This window comes from Nylanderia fulva, unplaced genomic scaffold (genome assembly GCF_048542155.1).
Source record: "Nylanderia fulva isolate GAGA-0341 unplaced genomic scaffold, ASM4854215v1 Scaffold3, whole genome shotgun sequence".
In the NCBI taxonomy this organism is placed as follows: domain Eukaryota; kingdom Metazoa; phylum Arthropoda; class Insecta; order Hymenoptera; family Formicidae; genus Nylanderia; species Nylanderia fulva.
Genome location: NW_028190368.1, coordinates 4,426,400 through 4,447,889, shown reverse-complemented (window position 1 = coordinate 4,447,889; position 21,490 = coordinate 4,426,400). Strand labels below are relative to the sequence as shown.

Genomic DNA, 21,490 nt, shown 5'->3' with positions numbered 1-21,490 from the left:
ACGATAAGATACTTTCTATACATGATGTATCTTTTGTCTTTTTTTTAAAGAAAGTTTATAATTAAATAGATTGATCCTGTCATGTTCTCGTCATGTCCTCAGGTATCCAAATTTTTCGAATAATGGCGAACAAATAATGATGACAACAAGTATTGTTGAATTCCAAATTCATCAACACATGCATGCATAGAACGACTGACAGTTGGCACAAAAAACTGGTCGAGCGTGCAATCGAATAAAACCGGCATAAATAATGTACGCCGCACGATTCCATCGTCCCGACATAACATTTGTAAACGAACGTCGCGTCGTCGACTGTATTATGCTTTCGTTTCGCACGTGACGCACGTCAGAAGTTCGAATGCTCGACTCGATTAAACTAATTGGCATTTTGCAGATATCCCTCGCGCGAATCGAGATATGTATTTTGCCATTTATGAATAATCAGTTTAATAGGATATCAATTTAATTATTGTAATTGCAATTTAACATCGAGACACTATAGTTATATCTGTATACCAGTTATATCAACAGACACTTGATCCAGATATCTTTAGCGTTCGAAATTGAAAGAATTCGTAAAAAAAGGGAAGGACAGGGAGAATAATTTTAGATATTTCGAATAAATTTTATTACTATACATTTTTATTTTCGAGATGTCAATGACCTCGATCTCGTATTACATGCGTGACTTTTCCTCATCTCGTGTTTAAGTTAAGGATCGATTATAATTTAATTGCATCTGTACAATTTGCCCGTGATAACTTTCTTTGTATTTCGCGTGCTGCTTCAGCCCACCCATTAAATCCACATTACATCGCACGAAGCCTCTCTTGTTAAGATTCCGCGAAACGGTTTCGCGAGGGAAGTCTCGATGAAAAGTATGAAGAGATCCGAGCTTTATATATATATATAACATATATATATATAATATAGTCTAAGCTATAAAAGGTACAGTCTCGTATTTCAAGCCGTAAATCAAGAAGCTCGATCTCGGAGTAAGTATGATTCCCGACGCGATATGGAGCTTCTCGGCTGAGAGAAAGAAGAGCTCGCTCTTTCGCGCCGAGGGAAACCTGTTCAAAGAGGATCGACCGCATTTGCAGATTTGTTTTAATCGTGAAGCGCTTGGGTCGCAATTGCAGCAGAGAGGATCCGACTCAGATCGGGTGAATCTACTCAATTTGCACTTGACGCGATCGCGGAAGGTAAAGGTTTGTTGACGACTCTTTTCTCAGAGAGCTTCATTCCCTTGTCGAGGATAAAAACGATGTATTAATGTGAATATCTTGCATTGTATAAGATATATTTTTTCATCCGATGCAGATGCATCGATATATGAATTAGAAATAATATTTTTCTCCGTGTATACGAGAAAGAATCAAATCAACGCGTATTATAATAATATTATATACTATTACAAAGATAATAAATTACATTTATAACTTATAATTATATAAATAAGAATATATTATACCTTATTCATCGAATAATTTTAAATTATAAAAAGAGAGATATATAGTCTCGATATTAAGTATATGAAAAAACGAGGTGCTATTAAATAATTAATTCAAAATTTTTCAAATATGTTTTTAGTCATTTCAAGAACTAATAATGAAAAATCTTCAATGTTACTTTTCTCATACAATGTCAATGAAAACTTTTGATTGGGCTCAATTTTAATAAAACTACTCTCGTAAATTTTATTCAAGATCTATTCGACATGTTTATATAAAAATGTGACAAGAAACTTCTTAGCAGTCATTTCTCGATGAAAATGATAATTATTTATATAGATTTTCATGTAAAGTTTATCTAATAAATGAATCGTGGCTCTGTAGATTAACCTTACAATAGTTCAATAATAAATTATATTAATATTGTCCAACAAAAATGAATGAAAAAAATGTGCTGTATCATAAATATGTAAATGCTAGAAAATTGTCATAAAAATGTTAAAAAATCTAAAAAATAGGATATGGCGGAAAAGAGGTAATTTAAAACGACCTGCAGTGGTAACACCTTGTGAAAAACGAGCAATTTTGAAAGTGGCATTAAATTCGCAGATGACTACAAAACAAATTGTTGAAGTATCTGAAGTAAACACGTGTATTAAAAAACGTTCGATAAAATTGTGTTTATAATAATAAAAAAAAATAAAAAGAAAATATAGATAAACATAACAATATTATTTTCATATTTAGATAAAGTAAAAAGATTTTTATTGGATGTCTTTAAAGATTTAGATTCTGCCGAACATTATAGTAAAATAAAGAAAAAAGTTTAAAGAATCTGATATTTATACCAATTATAAAAGAAAGTTTAATTTGAATAGAATTAACTTTACTTCAAGAATATAAAACTGTATTAATCATATACTAATCATAAAATACCACGTTTAATGATAGAATAAAAAGTCGAAATGTTTGTCGAATTAAGCGAGGCAAGAGAGCACTCGGATGAAAAGCGATAGCAAATGTCAATAGCGACGAGCGCATAAAACATATTTACGCAAATTACGCGAACCTTAGACCGCGCGCGAAAGCTGTGAGCTTTTATACTCCCGGCAGTAACGGACGAGATATCACGAGCCGCGGAAGCACACGAAACTCCCACGCGCTTATTGCTCTTCGGTCGTCAGAAGCTCAATTAAAATTCCCACGGAAATTTCTCATCCGCCCGGGACACTTATCCCGTCGTCGTACGACACACTAACGCGTTGTGGAATTTCTCTCGCCGCTATTTTTCTTCTCGCCGCAATTTCAAGCGGGCGGACCTTAGGTAAGTACGTATCACTTGGAAAATGGGAGCGCGCAGGCAGGTTAGCGATAAGGCTAACATAATTCTATCCGCCCTTCGCAAAGTATCGCGACGCCTGGAGCGTGACTCGTCTAGATGCACCGTTGCGAATTGCGTTTGGCGATTAATCCCGAGGTACAAAATGCTCGGCGACGTATAACCGGCGAGTATGGGGGGCTTTTAATTTTCGCGTTCGTCACGTACCGCCTGCTGAGAACCTCTGGCTGAATTAATCTTCCGACCGCGAATACCGCGCTACGAATTGTTGTGAAACGTACACATCAAGAAATGCGACCCTTTCATGCGCACTATTTTTCTATTGCCCTCTTATTACATGGATAATAGTATGTACGTGATATCTTCAAGAATTACTGTCGTTTTTTTTTAACTATGAATTCTTTGGCGAATTTAACGAATAATATCCGTTTAAATTAATTAAACAAATGGTAAAAATATTAATAACAAATATTAAAATATTTTTAATATATTTTGAAAGCTAATAAAAATTTTATATTTAGAATAAGGAATAAGAATTAAAACGAATATCCGTTTAAATTAATTAAACAAATGTTAAAAATATTAATAACAAATATTAAAATATTTTTAATATATTTTGAAAGCTAATAAAAATTTTATATTAAGAATGAGGAATAAGAATTAAAATTATGATATTAATTTTAGGATTAATTGCACATTATACAAAATTATATTCATGGCATCAATTTTATGCAACTAAAACCACCATTTACAGCTGTCCATTTTATGCTTCCCCCGATCAAAACGTTAACATCTTCCTCGAGTTCCAAGTGACCACAAAAACGGGCCGGGGCGAGAGGAGCTTTCGACAAACTCACAATACAAAAGCGATGAGATCTTAACGAGCACCCGCGTATAGTTAATCAATCTTCATTCCGGTACTTAATTACTCACAAACTTACTCACACGTCCCACGAAAAGGCATATATCGAGTGTTGTTTCCGTAACATGTAGCAGTCGACGAACAAACGACAATTAAGATAACACTCGTATCAACAAAGATGCGCTCGTTAAAGTCATAATAAATATACACTTTAAACGGAACATCAAATATTATTACGTTTAATTAATTTTTATAGCACAAATTCTAGTTTTTATGGCGAATACATTGCAAATTGTAATTTATTTGTCTTAATTCATCTATCAGCTATTAAATAAATTTATATAATTAAAATACGTTTATATTTATAAATACGAAACATTAATAATATACAATTTTGTAATGCTCAAAATATATTTTAAAAGCTAATGACTAGCTATTAAAATATAAATTAAAATATAATCTCTTGCTATATTCTTCCTTTACTTTATCATTTTTTATTTAAATTTAAAGGAGCTTTAAGTGAAGTATATTTTCGATAATTGGACGATCTTCTTTTAAAGAGCATCGCTCTTCTTCGTTAATGTGACACTTGTAATAGAACATTTGGCCACGTGTGACATTTGTGGATTAACATGTTAACGAGCTGTCAACGATCATTCACGAGTCGACACGACGACGTTGCTACGTAAATCAAAGTTCAAGATTATAAGAAATTAAAATATAATCTCTTGCTATATTCTTCCTTTACTTTATCATTTTTTATTTAAATTTAAAGGAGCTTTAAGTGAAGTATATTTCGATATTGGACGATCTTCTTTTAAAGAGCATCGCTCTTCTTCGTTAATGTGACACTTGTGATAGAACATTATCTCTTGCTATATTCTTCCTTTACTTTATCATTTTTTATTTAAATTTAAAGGAGCTTTAAGTGAAGTATATTTTCGATATTGGACGATCTTCTTTTAAAGAGCATCGCTCTTCTTCGTTAATGTGACACTTGTGATAGAACATTTGGCCACGTGTGACATTTGTGGATTAACATGTTAACGAGCTGTCAACGATCATTCACGAGTCGACACGACGACGTTGCTACGTAAATCAAAGTTCAAGATTATAAGAAATTAAAATATAATCTCTTGCTATATTCTTCCTTTACTTTATCATTTTTTATTTAAATTTAAAGGAGCTTTAAGTGAAGTATATTTTCGATATTGGACGATCTTCTTTTAAAGAGCATCGCTCTTCTTCGTTAATGTGACACTTGTGATAGAACATTTGGCCACGTGTGACATTCGTGGATTAACATGTTAACGAGCTGTCAACGATCATTCACGAGTCGACACGACGACGTTGCTACGTAAATCAAAGTTCAAGATTCCAATACACTTGCACTTGTCGCGCTTGGGTAAGCAAGCGCGACACCTCCGTTCTATGTGCTAAAGCGTGCAGCTTGTCGCAATCTTAAGACCTGTTGATCGAGCGCAATCAAGTTCCTCGTCACCGGACCATGTCCGACACGTGCTTCGGCGATACGCAAACAAACGCACTTCAACCAAGTTGGTCATGCAAATAGCCCTTGAAAGCCCTTCTATTAACCAGCTGTTTCTAAGAGAACACCTTTCGCAACTGTATCTCTTATTGTTTCATTATATCTTATTTTTATTTATTTATCATGTACAAATAATATGTACATGATAATAAATATAATTGTATTATGAATTTATATTTACCGTGTGCAAAAATCACAATGTTAACGTATTTATAACAAATGATATAACAATTAATATATGTATTTTATGCGGAATCAAAATTCACTACATGCGTAATAAATTATTGATGCTTTCAAACGCGTGGGTGTTCAACGTTATATCGATAAACGATAGAAACGTAATTGATCACGTTTTATACATTTTGCGCTGCTAATTGCAGTTGTTTCGCTTCGCAGTTACTTATCGATTACAACAAACAGCACGTACAGTCTGTGCATTCGAAAATAATTGCTATTGCGTATGGGCGCAACGAACTTTGAATATAAATATTCTAAAAATGCAGCTATTTGTTTTACACATAATATATAGAAGAAAGCTGAATGTTGCAAATTCCCATTCTACGATAAGAATTGATTTGTTTTCTCAATATATTATATATCAATTTATTAAAAAATATTTTATATAGGGAAATGAAAAATTGTGAAATACATATATATCGATAGAAATACAGGATTTGTTTTTTATCACATACAAGAGAGTTTTACATAATAATATAAATTTTTTGTTTTTCTATTAAAAGACATAATGCTAGAATTGATTTCTTCAATAGATCTTTGTGTTTAGCTATCTGTATGAAGATGCGTCCTGAAATTGCGTAGAGAAATCTCTTTGGATTTATCAATGAGATTGCTGTCCCGAGGGAAATAGCGCGAAACTATCAGAATGACCCGCGTTTGCGTCAATAACCAGTTTCTCATTAATGGTAAAATCCAACCACAATTACTCCGGCTATGATTAGCGTCGCGCGAGAAAGATAAATAGCTTCGTAAACACATCGCGACAGCCGGGGGCTCGCAAATGCTATTCACAGTTATTAATGATAGAGATTAGAGTTTTATATGTGACTTGATGTATCGCATACGGTTTCCTTTTCATACGGCTACCAACGGTACGGTAGGTAATACGCACGTTTCTAATCTATCAGCGCATTTATCGTTCTTATCGCGAAAAATTGTATTACACGTGTGGCGCGAACTGTCACGTCGTGATTTATTCCGCATGACGTTGTCTCGCGAGATTATCAATGCGGAAATTCACACGGTCAATGAGCGAGAGTGATCAATTACACTTTTAATCATGTTATTCGTTTAATAAACGGCTAAGTCACTTGATGTATTAACGCGGGAGCTAGATTAAAATATACATTCATATATATGTATATGTATTATATATGTACATATATATAGAAATAACGTTAATAATTATGCTATATGTTACGACACGGCGGGTTATATTACATGGATGGTGTATTACGCGTATATAGATTATACCGATTAATACAAACTCGCGTTACTGGACCTCATCTCTTTACATTATTAAGATAGAATTAAAAATGTCATAAATTAAAATATTTTATAACTTAACAATCAAAAAAACAAATGATATAATTTCTTTTAAAATATGAAAATTTTATTTTACAAAAGAAAACTGAGAAATTATTTCGATAATACGTCATATGATTTTCATTAGAGACAATTTGACGAAATTATATCATTATGCTTAAGATAAAATGCGTTGATATATAAAAAAATCCTATTTTTTAAGACAAAGAAAAGTATATATTATTTTTTGAAACATTTAAGTTTTCTAATTCTCTTCATATGTATTTGACAGAAAATTTTAAAGAAATTTAAATATACCTAATATAAATCAATTTCAGAAAGAATTGTAATTGTCATTACACAAGTGTCGTGAGGGCAGTTTTTTTTTTTTTTTTTTTACCGAATAAGAACATATCACGCGCATATCTGAATGTGACACTTAAGGCAATGCGGTTTAGCAACACTTTGTTCGCGTGAAGGATCAAACGCCTTTGTAATTCTATATGGCGGTTGTATGAAAGCGATCCCGTCTGTTCCTTGAGAGACTCTCGCGCGCGTGCCAGGTACCCACAAGCGGTCACAGGTCAAGTCGAGGTGAACCCATCAGCTTAGAGGCAGCTTCGTCTAGTTCGGACCCGTATTAATGCAAAAGGAATTTGTAATTAGCTGCCTGTATAGAAACGGGTTCAAATTACCGAGTCAGTAAATTACGCCAGTAGCGATATCATATGTAATATCATGGACAATGCAATGCTAACGATAATGCTCTCGCGTATGCGCAGCTCGCAGGACGCTCAAAAGATATGTAAAACATCGCGCGTATAGCGCGAACAATGTTGGAAAGCAATTCGAAATGTATACTAATCAAGCATTTTATGCTAATTTATTAAAATTTGTTTACTCGCGTGCCGTTTTGTTTCATTTAGCACAACTTATTAAAGATATATATATATATATAATTTTGGCGAAAAGCAAGAAAGAATTCTATATTTATATACTTTATGCAGCAAACTTAATATATATATCTCTTACACTGGATTTTAATTTAAATTTAAAGAAATTTGTGTAAATGCTATATTTTAATTTGGAAAATAACACATGGATTTTACTGAAACTTGCTCCAAAAAATGTGTAATTATGATAACGCATAATTATATATACCGTTTAGATTAATCACACTTTTTGTGTGATAATACATATTTTTTAATTTAAGAATCTTCGCGAGCGCCAACTTTTATATTCATTAAGGTCACGAAAAAAGGTGAAAATAACAGCGAAATATAAATCGAAGTAATAAAACCACAAATGTCGCGGTACAAGTAGGTTTCTGTAAATTAGATCATTACCGAAACGTCGACGTCATTAAAACAAACACTACGCAAACTTCGCTAAAAAGGGGCCAGAGACGACGAAGCGTTTGAGAGAATTTCAGATGGCAATTTCATGCTTACATCTCATCCGCTTTTAATTAAAGCAGTCTCCGTCCCGAATTCTTTATCACATTACACCGCCGCAATATCTTCTTCGTATACACGATATGTACTATATAATATTGCGAAAAAGCAGACGTATGTAAATAAGGAGGCTCATTAATGTGCGGGAAACATCCGTCGTTGACTAATATAACTTTCGCGCACATTTAACTTGTACGTTAAATGCATGAACCATGCATTCTTTTTTTTTTTTTTTACTCGTTTTTACAGTTGACAGAATCGCGTTTCGGTAATAAAGTAAACGGTTCCCTGCACACATGTCCACTTTATTATTGTATTTATATTATCGTAATAAATTGTGTAACATAAAAAGAGAGAAACTATAACGGCATAATATTATATTATACGCGGCACATTATATTTCAGAGAGCGCGGCTTAAATGAGCTCCGATAAAACCGTAATTGTCGCTGACTCATCCCTTCCTGGTCCCTCTCGCACCCTCTCGAAAAATTATGTATCCCTTTGTCCGATCCGGAGGACAGAAGAAGCAGCATTAATCGGGCTAGATATATTCTCTTTGTTCCCGTAGTTAATTACACGTAATTCAGATCGGCATAATGGATTCAGAGATGGGCGCGAGTTTGCAGAATCCATGAACACGCAGGTGAGATAATAAGCATGAATTGCTTTTGAAGCATCACTTTGATATTACAGTACTTCTCAGTGCTTGCCAGAATTCGTGTCTGCTTTTAATGCACGCTTAATAAAAGACGATGAAAGAACCGTAGGAATACATTTTTTTTTCATTTCGAGCTCTGTGTCTTTTAATCTCTATATCTATGTATATTCCAGAATTATTTTACATTGGAAAAGGTAGAAAAAATTTATAAATATTGATTTATATATAAAAAAAATATCGTAATATATTTTACTTGTCCAAAGATTATCCGTTTACTGTTAACGTTCCATGATTATGTGTTGGTTGCTTTTATTATTATTTTTTTTAAGAGATATATCGATTCCATTCACACTGACGTTTTTAATTATTTTTGCGTCTGTATATATCATTAGTTAAAATTTTCTCATTATATAACTCTTTATTCGCATTCAATTTCACATTTCATTCATTCTTTATTTTCTTCCAATCTCTCTCAGTATCTATACTCTTGTAATGCTACATGTAATTTCAATTTATATTTAACCTAATTTTTTAAAAGCAAATTACTTAAGTGTAACAACAAAGCGTTAATTTATTATTATGAAATAATAATATGATTATTAAATTCGGAAATTAAAAAGTTTACATATTCGTTCAAGGCACAATATAATTGATTAAATCAGAATTAAATTAAATATAAAAAAAAAAAAAACTAAAAATAACAACGGAATAAATAACGTATCAGCTAACAGAACGCTCATTCAAAATGTAAATTGAAATATAAATGAGCTAGATTCGCGACGAGAGATATGTTATGTGCGCTAAATATTATTGTATATGCATTTAAGATCTTCGTCATTATGCTATATAATGCATAATTCTCGACCTTTAAGGAGAACAAGTGTAAACGCTATCTAAAGCAGATGGAAATTTGTATACCCCTACGCTTGCATATCTCAACATGATTTAATATGTAAGATCCACTCGTGCTCTCCCCTCTGATTAAATCTTTGATTGCTGGCGGTCCTACGTAATGACGAGCAAGTAATCAGTCCCAAGTCTGGTGGGAGGAGTTCAGTAATTTGTGAAAATAACGCCGACGATCGAAACCGGTGGACCAGTTAGGCGTCTGATTAAACTTTCGCTATCCGAGGCCTCCTGATTAAATTCACAGCGGAACGAATTCCGCGTTTTCGCTTCGATGAAAATCATCTCTTCACGAGACACGTAGCCAAACCTCTCTACTCGAAGGAAACAAATCCGTGAACTCGAATCCCGAAATCCTTCCCAAGGAAGGAATCCTCCGTGGAACAAGACGCGCTCTACCTGGCAAACTGAGTTACATGATCCGCGCATTGTGGAAAATTACGCGTCAAGCCGCGTTATGGCTTTTAAAGTAAAACAGGCACTAAACTACGATGCGTCCCATGCAAAACGTGCACACGCGAAATGCATTTGTTGCATAAACAGCGCATGCGCGAAATCACATTACGCTTCGGTGCTTAAAGTCGGGACATAGAGATGAGATATGATGGCAAGATTGCATATATGAGAAATACGGAATAAGTAGAAGGGAAACCGACACGCAATAAACGTTACGCTGATATAAAACGCAAATATTGAAATTAGAGATTCAAAAATTTTATAGTGAATATTTATAGTAAGACGCAAAAAAAAACCAATTAATTATATTCACGAAATTGTTTAAATTTATTTTACTCAATTATAGAATATATTGAATAATATTGTTGCATTGTAAATGTATGTATATATGTCTATATAAGATCGAATTTGATATTACATAAAGCACACACACGTATATACAATTGTTTACTATATTTTAAGCGGATTGTAAACGAACTGTAATTATAAATCATCATTCCAATATTCAAGCGATCTAAATTAATTAAAAAGGGATCAGACTATATAATGTAAAATTGGTTTCACAGATTTTGAAAAAAAAAAAATCTGAAGTGCAATAAATAAAACAATTGGCACATTTATTTACTTGTGTGATTAATTTCTGTTGTGTTGCACAGTTTATATATATTATATTTAAAAACGATGTGTTATTATACATATTTTATCCTAGACAATAAAAAATATATGAATAATACCTATCGAAAAGTCGAAAAACCAATATGTCCAATATATCTCTGCGAGCGCAAGTTCTCTCTTGCCTAAAATAAATCAATATTGACAGCATAGAGCCGCACTAAAATCGTCAACATGTCGCATGAAATCCGCACAACATATGCTGTGCATGTCTATATTATTATATGTATAAAAGTAAAATATGTGTGATATTTTTATATACAGTTTTTCATTTTGAAAATTCTTTTACAAATTATACATTTAGTTTAGATATCTTCCATTATCCATAAACATAATCTATATAAATTTTTATTCTTTTTTAAATAATAAAAAAATCGTAATTCGGTATCGCTTTTATACATTTCTATTCTTTTCTTGTCTAATCACAAATTTCTTTCTCATCAACTGTGTAGCCCTCATTTGTGATATTTTGTTACAGTTCGTATTTCGTAACCAAAGTGTTTCAAACAAGATCTATGCTTTTCGAAACTGAATTTTCTGCGCTGCAGTTTGAAAAATAAATATCGAGTTGCGCAATCAGCATTGTTAATCGTTTAATTGCCGATCGGCGATAGGCGAGACCCGGCTAGTCCGGTTAGTTTCCGATATCGGAAGCGAGATAATACTTTGCAAGATAAAAAGAGCGGATTATGCAATTGTGTTGTTAAGTGCTTAATTGCATCGGTCATGGACGTGTCGTAACGAGGGAGAGCGAAAAAAACACTTAATTTGCGATCGTGACACAAAGTCACGCTGAACGTGATCCAAACCCCGATACGCGATTCGGTATCTAATTAAACTCCCGGATAGTCGAACTCCCCTGATGCGTCGCAACGGAGACAGAAAGGATATAGCTGCGTTGGCAAGCAGCCATTAATGTGTTATCACTCTATGCGCATGTGATTTAGGATCCATCTGCGAACTAAAAATGCAGTTTTATCAATTATTTTTTTTTCTTCGATATCTATAAATTTAAATTTTGATGTGCTGAAAGAAAGTATGTAATGAGAACAAAAAATTAACATATATTATAAGATAGTAAAAATTACTATCTTATAATATCCAAATTATTTATTTTTTATAGAGATATTACGTGTAAGAAAAGGATAATTTCTTTCTTCGAAATGCAGATTGAATTGACTAGTATTAGATTTAATGACATAATTAAATAATTAAATATGCATGTACACATTTGTGCATATCGAATATAATATAGAAATTAATGTATATGCATACAAATGGAGATGAGATATATTATTATTAATTTAAAAAATATGTATATAGTATTCATGATTTTGGATGATTATAGAATCTCATTACAAGCTTCAATTATATTACAAAATAGAGTTCTAGTCGCAATTGTAAATACGTATAAGCAGTTATACTTTGTAAATTATTATTAATAGAAATAATTTCTTCGCTGATCATATTTTTCTTTCAATGTATGCAAATGAATAATTAAAATATGAAATAAATATAAGTCACTTAATAGATATAATCTGTAATACTCTCATATTAAATTTTATATAAATTATATGATATAAGTTTTTTTTCATTCTTTTTTTCATTTTTTCCACTATCTTTATAAGATAGAAGAAAATTGGATTATATAAAAGAAGAGCGGGGTTTTTCACTATACCATTCGCATTCACTTCCGTCGTTTCGACGATCATCTTTTTAGCTTCCGGGAGCGCGTGGAAGTTTAATTGCGATTCCCCAGCAAATCCCATCATATGCTAACCGTCTCTTTTTGCGGTTCGCGGAGCGTGACTCCGCGCAAAGTATGAAATTCGATTTAAAGTTGAACACGAATAGACGGACGAGATAGTGGCGAACGAAAATATTCGCGGCGAAGCCTCTGTTCTCGGTAATATCCCAGCGGATTTTTAGACGGCATAGCCATAAAAGGTTTTGATGTCTCGATCAATCACCTCATCCGACTGATATTGGACGAAGCGCGGCAGGTGCCAGCATCAATCTTTGATTATCCATCCTTCGATGCTTTCGCTCGATCTCTTCGTTGTTTTTAGGCGCAACCGCAAAGCGCGAAGGCAATTTATGTGAATTTCCCATTATATTACACTGGGTAAGTCGAGAAATATTCGATAGTCAATGCATAGAGAATCGAAACACGATGATTTGTTGTACAGAAATAAATCGTAAATGTAGAATACATTTTTTTTCATGAGAAGCTTCGTTTTCGAGAGAATTGATTTTGAAATTAGAAAAAAATTAATAATACATTTTATCCTTTTAATATATTTATTAATACATTTTCTTACGAGAGAAAAATTTTTATCCTACCATCTCTGCATCTTGCGTCCTTAATTTATTTCCAATATAACGCATTTTTTCCCGTAAGATTTTGTAAAGAATTCTGCAGTATAACATGTTTAAAACGATAGTACATGATATATAAAGCGTTCAAAAACACACATATTAGACACAAGAAAAACCAAGAAAACAATTTAATATATTTTTCATCAGTTTATAAAATTTGACTTTTGAAAAAAGTAAACATTAGGTAATCACATTTTTTATAAATAAACGGATCCCTCGATTATATTTCAATTTTATTAAATATTAGAAGACATACTCCAGAGACTCTTCTATTATATTATTCAGTAATTATATCTAATATAGCTGCTATATATCCTGATGCATCAACAAAGTATGTATGATTATTAAACTAATTCGTGTTCCAGATTTGCGTCGAGAAACTTTTAATGAATGAAACGCGATGCATTTAATGATGGCGTTTCTTATTTCATGTTTACAAGGGAAGTGCACGGCCTTTCTCTCACCGATTTTAACGACAATTTTTTTATGTGTAGTACTTAATTAGGAACAAATTCTGTTAAAGCGAGAGAATGCGCTTCTCAATCGTTCGTCTAAAAAAAAAATGTTAAAGATTTGCCAGCATGTCTTAAGCCGTTACTATTTTTTTTTCTTTGTGTAATTTATTTTTTTTTATTTCTAGGAATATTTTTTAACATTAATAAATAAATATAAAGTTTTTTTAATTATTGGCATTTAATTTTTAACATGTTGTTCTATATATTTAAAGAAAATTCGAATGCTTTCTGTCAAAAATATAATATAAAGAAATATTTAATATTGTACGAGAAATATATTACTATTAATTGAACACATAAATAAATTTACAATAATAATTTTTAATAATAATTATTAATTATTTACAATAATAATTTACAATAATAATTTTTTTTAGACAAACGCTTAAGAAGCGCATTCTCTCGCTTTAACAAAATTTGTTTCTAATTAAGTACTACACATAAAAAAATTTTCGTTAAAATCGGTGATGGAAAGGCCGTGCACTTCCCTTGTTAATAGTAACGAGGGTAGAATAATGCGACATATTTCGCGACATAAGCAACAATCATTAGCGCGCGATCTCCATTGCAATCTCTACGGTCTTCGGCATCGTAAACGTCTTTATGACGATCCTTGTTATTATAAGCGAATTCAGGATTAACCTGATAATCCTCCTTTTCGTTACCATCCTTATCCTTCGAAATGGCTTTCGTTGCTTCGTGTCCACAGGAATATCGCAATAGAAGAGCCTTATCGGTTGCAGCAAACATTAATGCAGTTAACAGAGTTGAACATAAACTCGAAAATATTTCGCAATGTGGCATTAAGATAATAGAAACAACCATTTCTATCATACAGAGTGATATTAAACAAAAGATGTTAAATTTTCTTATGTATATATAAAGCTGACCTCTACTAATAATTAAAATTATTTTTCTGAAATAATTAAATTATATGCTTCCGATATATCAACATATTTTTTTATATGATAAGAATTATACGATAATAATACGATAATAATATACTTTTATGTGTATTTTATATAATAAAATTTTTTTTTGTATAAAAAAATACAAATATTAGGTATATGTTTTACAAATTTTCATATTTATTCTTTTTGCTAATTTTGTTATTCGATAGCAGAGGTGTTTTAATATCTAATTTGGTCGATAACAATAGAAATGATTTTAAATTGAGTTAGATTAAATAACATTGCAGTGTGCCTCACGCACATATACTCGTAAATGCAACGTTATAACTTGTAATTAAATGGAAAATGATCATGCAAATTACATGATATTCTTTTGTAAAAACCGTAATTTGTGGTACCTGCGTGTAAACGTACCCAACGATTCTGTTCACAGAACATACATTTATTTTTTTTATGAAATATTTGCCAACTCTAAAATACATTTGTGAAATTTTGTTACGTTTAAATAAAACCATTTAATTATGAAAATCCGCTTTTTTACGTTAGGAAATAAAATAATATAATTTCTGTTTCGATATAATTTTGTCCTTATAAAATCTCTTATAAAATTTTTTTATTATCAACATTTAACAATTTTATATAAAAAACTTTCATTAGTCTCATTAAAGTTTTTAATATTTTCTCCCTGCATGGTATATGTAATCGTAACACTGCATATAAAATATAAAAATAATACGTTACATCTTTTACATATCTATTTTCTTCCTTCTGAATATTTATCCCGCGCCATCAGCTTCAGTTATTTCAATAATATCAAGTTTAACCGAGCATATATGCATACAACGACCAACAAACAAATGCTTCATATAACTATTGTTATTACAAGTGTCGAATGGTGTTACATCGCATAACATCATTCACGCACACTAATGCGAAAAGAAATGCGAGCTCGCTGTATATATGAAAAAAAGCAGGGCGTTATCGTATTTCAACGGAATCCGAGCGCTGCTTTTTTGAATTTGATATACACGTGTCGGGGGTGGGAACGCGTGTCAAATTGCTTCCACTTCGTCCCGTGACGTGAAATTTTAGGCGAGGCCTTTTTTCCCCTAACGTCAGACGCCGCGTGCACGCGCCACGAATAAAGCTGCTTTTCATGGCGATCCGCTTGCGCTCGTCGACCTCTCTCGTCGGCGAAAATTTTAACATGGCGCGTCAAATTCACGATGCCCCCATCAAAATACGTCACATTATGCCGTTTCTCCGCAATCCACAAATGGCAGAAACGTATTGAAAAATTTGCCGCTTCCTTTCGCGAAATATCGAGGGAATGGCTTCGTTGCTTTATTCTGACCGGAGGATGGATTGGCGGAAAATTTCGTGAAAATTTTCCCCGTGGAAATTAAGTAGAAAGTTTAATCGTTGATAGAACAGTCTGTTCTTCTCGCTGCGTTCTCCTTATATATACTTATATACTTATTGGATTGGGAAGCACGTTGATATACTTTATGAAATATTCTTACTACTTTACGAAATATTCTCTATAAGATATTATGATATAGAGCGAACCTTCTGTCATCCTTCCTAAGTTTGTATCAAATTACAACTTAATTCGAAAAGTGGCATCTTTCAAATAGTTTTATCAAACTGTAATTAAGTTCAAAACAAAATTAAATGATTACCGCTAAAATGTACAATGATGAAATATATTGTTAATATTACTGTAGATTTCTCACATAATCCAATTAAAATTTTTTATTTTTTAACCTCAATTACTGTATCAGTTTTTCCATGGTACGTCAATTTTAATACATCGGTACGAAATAACATCGACAATTAAATTAAAATACTGAAAAGCGATCGATCACGCCTATGTTTTTTATTCGTATATTTCCATAAATCAAGTTTTTTTTATACACGAAATTGGTATCTGCAGCGGTCAAGAACAACTTTTACATAAAAATAAATAATTTTGTCAATTGACAAGTGATTGGCAGGACGAGTTTATATACATTCTAAAAAAAAATGTCTCTAATAAACATGTATGTATGTAAAAACAATAAAAGAAAGATTTTATTGATAAAATTGTACTACAATTCAAAGCGTGTTTCCACGAAAGAAATAAATTGATTATCAAATTCCTTTTAATAAAAGAAAAAAATATTTTTTTTAAACTGACATACTTTTATTTTTCAATAATTAAGCAATGTATTTGATTAAAACTGATATAAATTAAAAATGAAATAAATTTAATTGTTCAATTAATTTACTTCCGATAATTCTCTGGATGTTATTATATCAATATAAACATTTTGTAATATGCTACGAAATATACGACGAAATACGAATACATATTCAATATTTTAAAAATGGCGCACTAACAATCAGATATCTCATGTTTTTTGTGAAATAATATGATTATTTAAAAATATTATAATTTCTCAACATCTTAATATTTGATATCTATATACTATCGCATGTTTCTTGATTACTTTATAAAACATTTATGCATAAGAATGAGATTCTATACTTATTATAATAATCGAATATAAATAATAATTTCTCATCCCTTTTTGTAGCTATTTTATATTACATATAATAGACATTCTTTTTTTAATTAATGAAAACTTCATTATAAGAGTAATGCTTTGAAATTTTAGTTGATTCCAAGTGTATCGAAAATTTGTCACATACTTCAAAAGTTACCTAGCAATTACCACACGAGGTATCTCTAAGAATCTTCGATGATCGATTAACAAACTTGGACCGATACTAGGCTCTCCGGGTTCGTTAACTTAGACAAAACTCTCTAGACGACTTCCTTGATGTTCTCCGATTCTCTGTTACAATTAAAGTTCGTAACTATGTGTAAATTGAAACAGTGTTGTAAATAACATTGTTGTTGAATAAAGCACGTACTCGCAAAACAAAAAATTGATTTACATGTGCGGAGAATAAAAATTAAAGAATTTTTATACAGAATTTATAAACTTTGTAACATTCAACGTAACTTACTAATTGTAAGCGTTCAACGCATAATAACGCATTAATACAAGATTTCACTTCTACGATAATTAATTAAAAAGAATATTAGAGATGATCATCCGTAAAACTTTTTATGGCTAAATTTTATTTCCAATTAAATATATTATATTAATCAAATAATAAAATGATATATTAATAATTTTGCTCAATAGCTAGCTTATTTTAAATTGATTTTTTATATTCTTCTCTATGTAATCCATATATGTATCTATTAACACGTTTTTGATCATTTTGAGAATATGAATTCTTATTATGTATACAATTGTAACTTTTACAAAATTTTGCTGAAACATTTTTATTTCTGTAAAAAATAAATGCTTTTAAATTAAATTCCTGTCATCACTAAAAAAATAAGTTTAAAGATTTCTTGAAAAATGTCTCCATCACTATATCACGTCCTACGTACTTTTGCATTTGTTGAACGTACGAAAATTGTTAAAGAAATAACAAGATTGATTAATAATGGCGTAAATAAACGAAACTCCCTTTTATATATCTATCTATAATATAAATTCTTCATCTTCCATATATAAATATTATTCTAATAGATATTAATAAACCAATATCCCCAATACGATTACATAAGACTGTAACTATTCCTGAATTAAATAAAATATAATTTTGATAAAAAATTACAAGACATAAGAAATTAATCCTAATCCATCCCATCCAAATAAAATTCTAATTACTATTAAAACTATAGATAAAACAAATAAAGTTACTAACTTAATAAACCGATCTAAAAAAATTTCCTCTCCTATATAAATTATTGAATATAATATAATTATTCTTGAAATTAACATAACTACTCTAATAAATAATAAAGATACCCAATCTATCAAAAGCTGCTTTTCATGGTTGAACGTACGAAAATCGTTAAAGAGATAACAAGATTGGTTAATAATGGCGTAAATAAACGAAACTCCCAGCACATGGCCACTCGTCAGATAAGTCTCGCAGGATCGCTAATTTGTCACGATGATGTATTATGATGGCGTAATTAGGAGTTGTTGCTCCATGAGTTACAACGGCCTGCGAAGCAATTCTTGGCTTACCGCGCAATCCGCAACACTCTTGCGCATTCCTGAGAATGTGACACAATTGGACTATTACGGCCATTCATTACGGTGTAATTGTATTCGGCTTAATTTCACGTTGCGTTTTCGCAGCCGGGAACAATAGCATCCTCCTCCCGCGACGTTAATGCATTGTCGTTACTGGGGAATAGTCGCGCTCTTTATTCGTTACGCTTTATAAACGCCGGACCGGTGGCGCGATTTATGTGTGATGTTTTTGTAATTTATCGTCACCTTCGCCACGGTTCACGAGCGATAAATCTCCGCCGCGATGCGTTGAGATTGCGGACTCTCACGCCGGCGTTAATCTTCCGGCGTGTGGAACGCCTGACATCGGCCGGGCTTTAATTTAAGGCTTTTCTTAATTACACAAATTGACAAGCTCTTTCGCGAACTTCGGGGACTCTTATAGCGCGCGAAAGGCGGACTTCTTCCTCTTTTCTATCGTATGACAATGACGAATAATATTCTCAATAGCTTTCTACTTTTCTTCCCTTCGTTGCATTTTTGCTCTTTGACTCAATAGTGATTACGAGGAACAAAAAATGAGGTATATTAAGTAAAATTAAAGCCATTGTCACGAGACTGCGTTATTCATACGTAATATATGATGCCGTGCAAAAGTTTCCGGGACAGATATATATCTTTTTAACTCTAGCGGGGCAAAAAGCCGAGACAAATTTTAAATAACGTGAGATTAAGGTACGATAAAGAAAAAAAATAATAAAGCAGAATTTTCGTTTTTCTCTCTCGTCGTGCTTTAAACTCGTATTAATGAAAACTTGTCTTAATATTTTAGTTTTAAAGCAATTGAAAAGATAATTGTCTAGAGAATGTTGCGCACACGTGTATGTATATTTATTACCTGACATTGTATCTTCAGGATCTATATTTATCTTCGGTTTACGGAAATAAACTTGTCAATTTAAAATATGCTGGTCAATGAGTACAAAATAGATTTTTCCGGTTGAAAATTTATATTTGCTCTTTCGATCCTATATTTAGGTCAAGGAGCTTAACTTTTATAATCTTTTATAAAAAACGTTTTATAAATAAAAAAATTAATAAAGTTAGATATTAATATTTAATTTTTTTACTAATATCTCTTTCTCTCTCTCTCTCTCAACTAAACTTAAGATTTATATTTTTTTGTAGTTACTAGTTCATTAAATATATTTATAATCACTTTATAAATATCGCCACGATATACGAATAATTTTCTGATTAACGTAAAATTTTATTAATATAATTCACTCAGAAATAAACAAAAAAGTGATAAGCTAAAATGTATGATTTTTTTCTACTAATAAAATATCAAAAATAGTACAATTTTCACAATAGTTTCTTATTTGTTGTTTATTTGATGAAACTTTGATATTGCTCTAAAATGTTTTCTCTTAATAAAAATATATTTTAGTTGTAAATTTATGCATGCCTTTATGTATGTTAAATCAATTTACAATTCATATTAACTTTGTTATTTGATTTCTTTCGAGAATCTAAAGAAGTATATACCGCTCAAAATTGAGCGATTGAGATTGAAATAAAATTAGAGATCCTCGAAATGGATTATCCAGTCTCTTTCGTGTCGCATTCAAGAGAATTATAACAAGAAATTACGAGGATTGTTTCAACCTTTCTTTTTTTCTCGACGAGTCGCAACCGCATGTTAAATTGACCGCGTAACGCTGGACGAATTGGCATTAATATCTGCGGAATTAACCCGATGCCTCGTAATTAAATCGATTAATTTCCATTTCCGAGCGGCTTGCGCAATTTTCAAAAGCGTACCGCGATTAATTTCGAGCCCTCTAACGTTTCCACGATATTTTATACCCGGCCACAAATCAATGGTCATGAAGAAGGGCGACAAGAGAGGGAGAGTTTGCGATGCATTTAATGTGAAGCAATATGAGTATAGTTAATTTCGTATTTTTCAAAATACCAGATATATCGGTTTTGTGGGCATTAATGATATAAAACTATCTCATAAACATGCACCAAATAGAATTATTCTTTTAAAAAAAGGAAAAAACATCTTCTATTACATAACACATATGACATTAGAAGAAAGAGAGAGAAGATATAAGTAAAAATAACCAATATTTTTCTAGTAATGTATGGAAAATTGTTTTCTTTATCCTATTCTACAGTTAGATAAAAAAATAATATATTTGTAAAAAAAAGTATTTACCTAATCTATTTTTATCATTTTATAAGAAATAATATAAAAATTTTTTATTGGCCTGTTAATTAAAATTCCATTTAGATTTACAAATCAACTATAAATATTTTAAATATATAAGTATTTTTATTGGCAATTTTTACAAGTAATCAATTAAAATTATTTCTTGTTGTACAGAAGTGATATAGGTAAAATATTTAAATATTATTTTCACATGAATTAATAATGTACTCATTTTATTTATTCTTTTCCTATAACTTCCGTCTCTTAAATTTGTATTTATATATTCGTATTTTATTAAATTACATATATCAAATAGTTTTTTTAAAATTAGCATTAAGCTAACATTGCTTTTGAAATAAAAGCATGCTTGTTTCGTCATTTTCCTTATTTTCTTCATTATATAATGTATAAAATATTTTGAAATAAATAATGTAAGTAACAATTTTATGTTCTATTTTAAGTCAGTACATTTTGATAATT

The 21,490-nt window shown here is 31.3% G+C and overlaps 1 protein-coding gene and 1 long non-coding RNA gene across 5 annotated transcripts in view; one reads left to right on the top strand and one right to left on the bottom strand.

Moving 5' to 3' along the window:
- Window positions 1–21,490, bottom strand: part of LOC114929268 (uncharacterized) — a 38,916-nt gene that overhangs the window by 8,777 nt on the left and 8,649 nt on the right. Inside the window, exon 2 of one of the 2 annotated variants that reach the window (XR_003819227.2) lies at window positions 11,363–11,857. The exons of the other annotated variant lie outside the window; for it this stretch is intronic. The gene's annotated coding sequence lies outside the window, so the exon portion shown is untranslated. Of the gene's footprint in view, window positions 1–11,362; window positions 11,858–21,490 lie in introns of those variants that run through there. 2 annotated transcript variants of the gene reach the window in all.
- Window positions 2,588–21,490, top strand: part of LOC114929301 (uncharacterized) — a 62,583-nt gene continuing 43,680 nt past the window's right edge. For all 3 annotated transcript variants that reach the window (XR_014925055.1, XR_003819230.2, XR_003819229.2), the window contains exon 1: window positions 2,588–2,781. This is a non-coding gene — a long non-coding RNA (uncharacterized LOC114929301). The remainder of the gene's footprint in view (window positions 2,782–21,490) is intronic.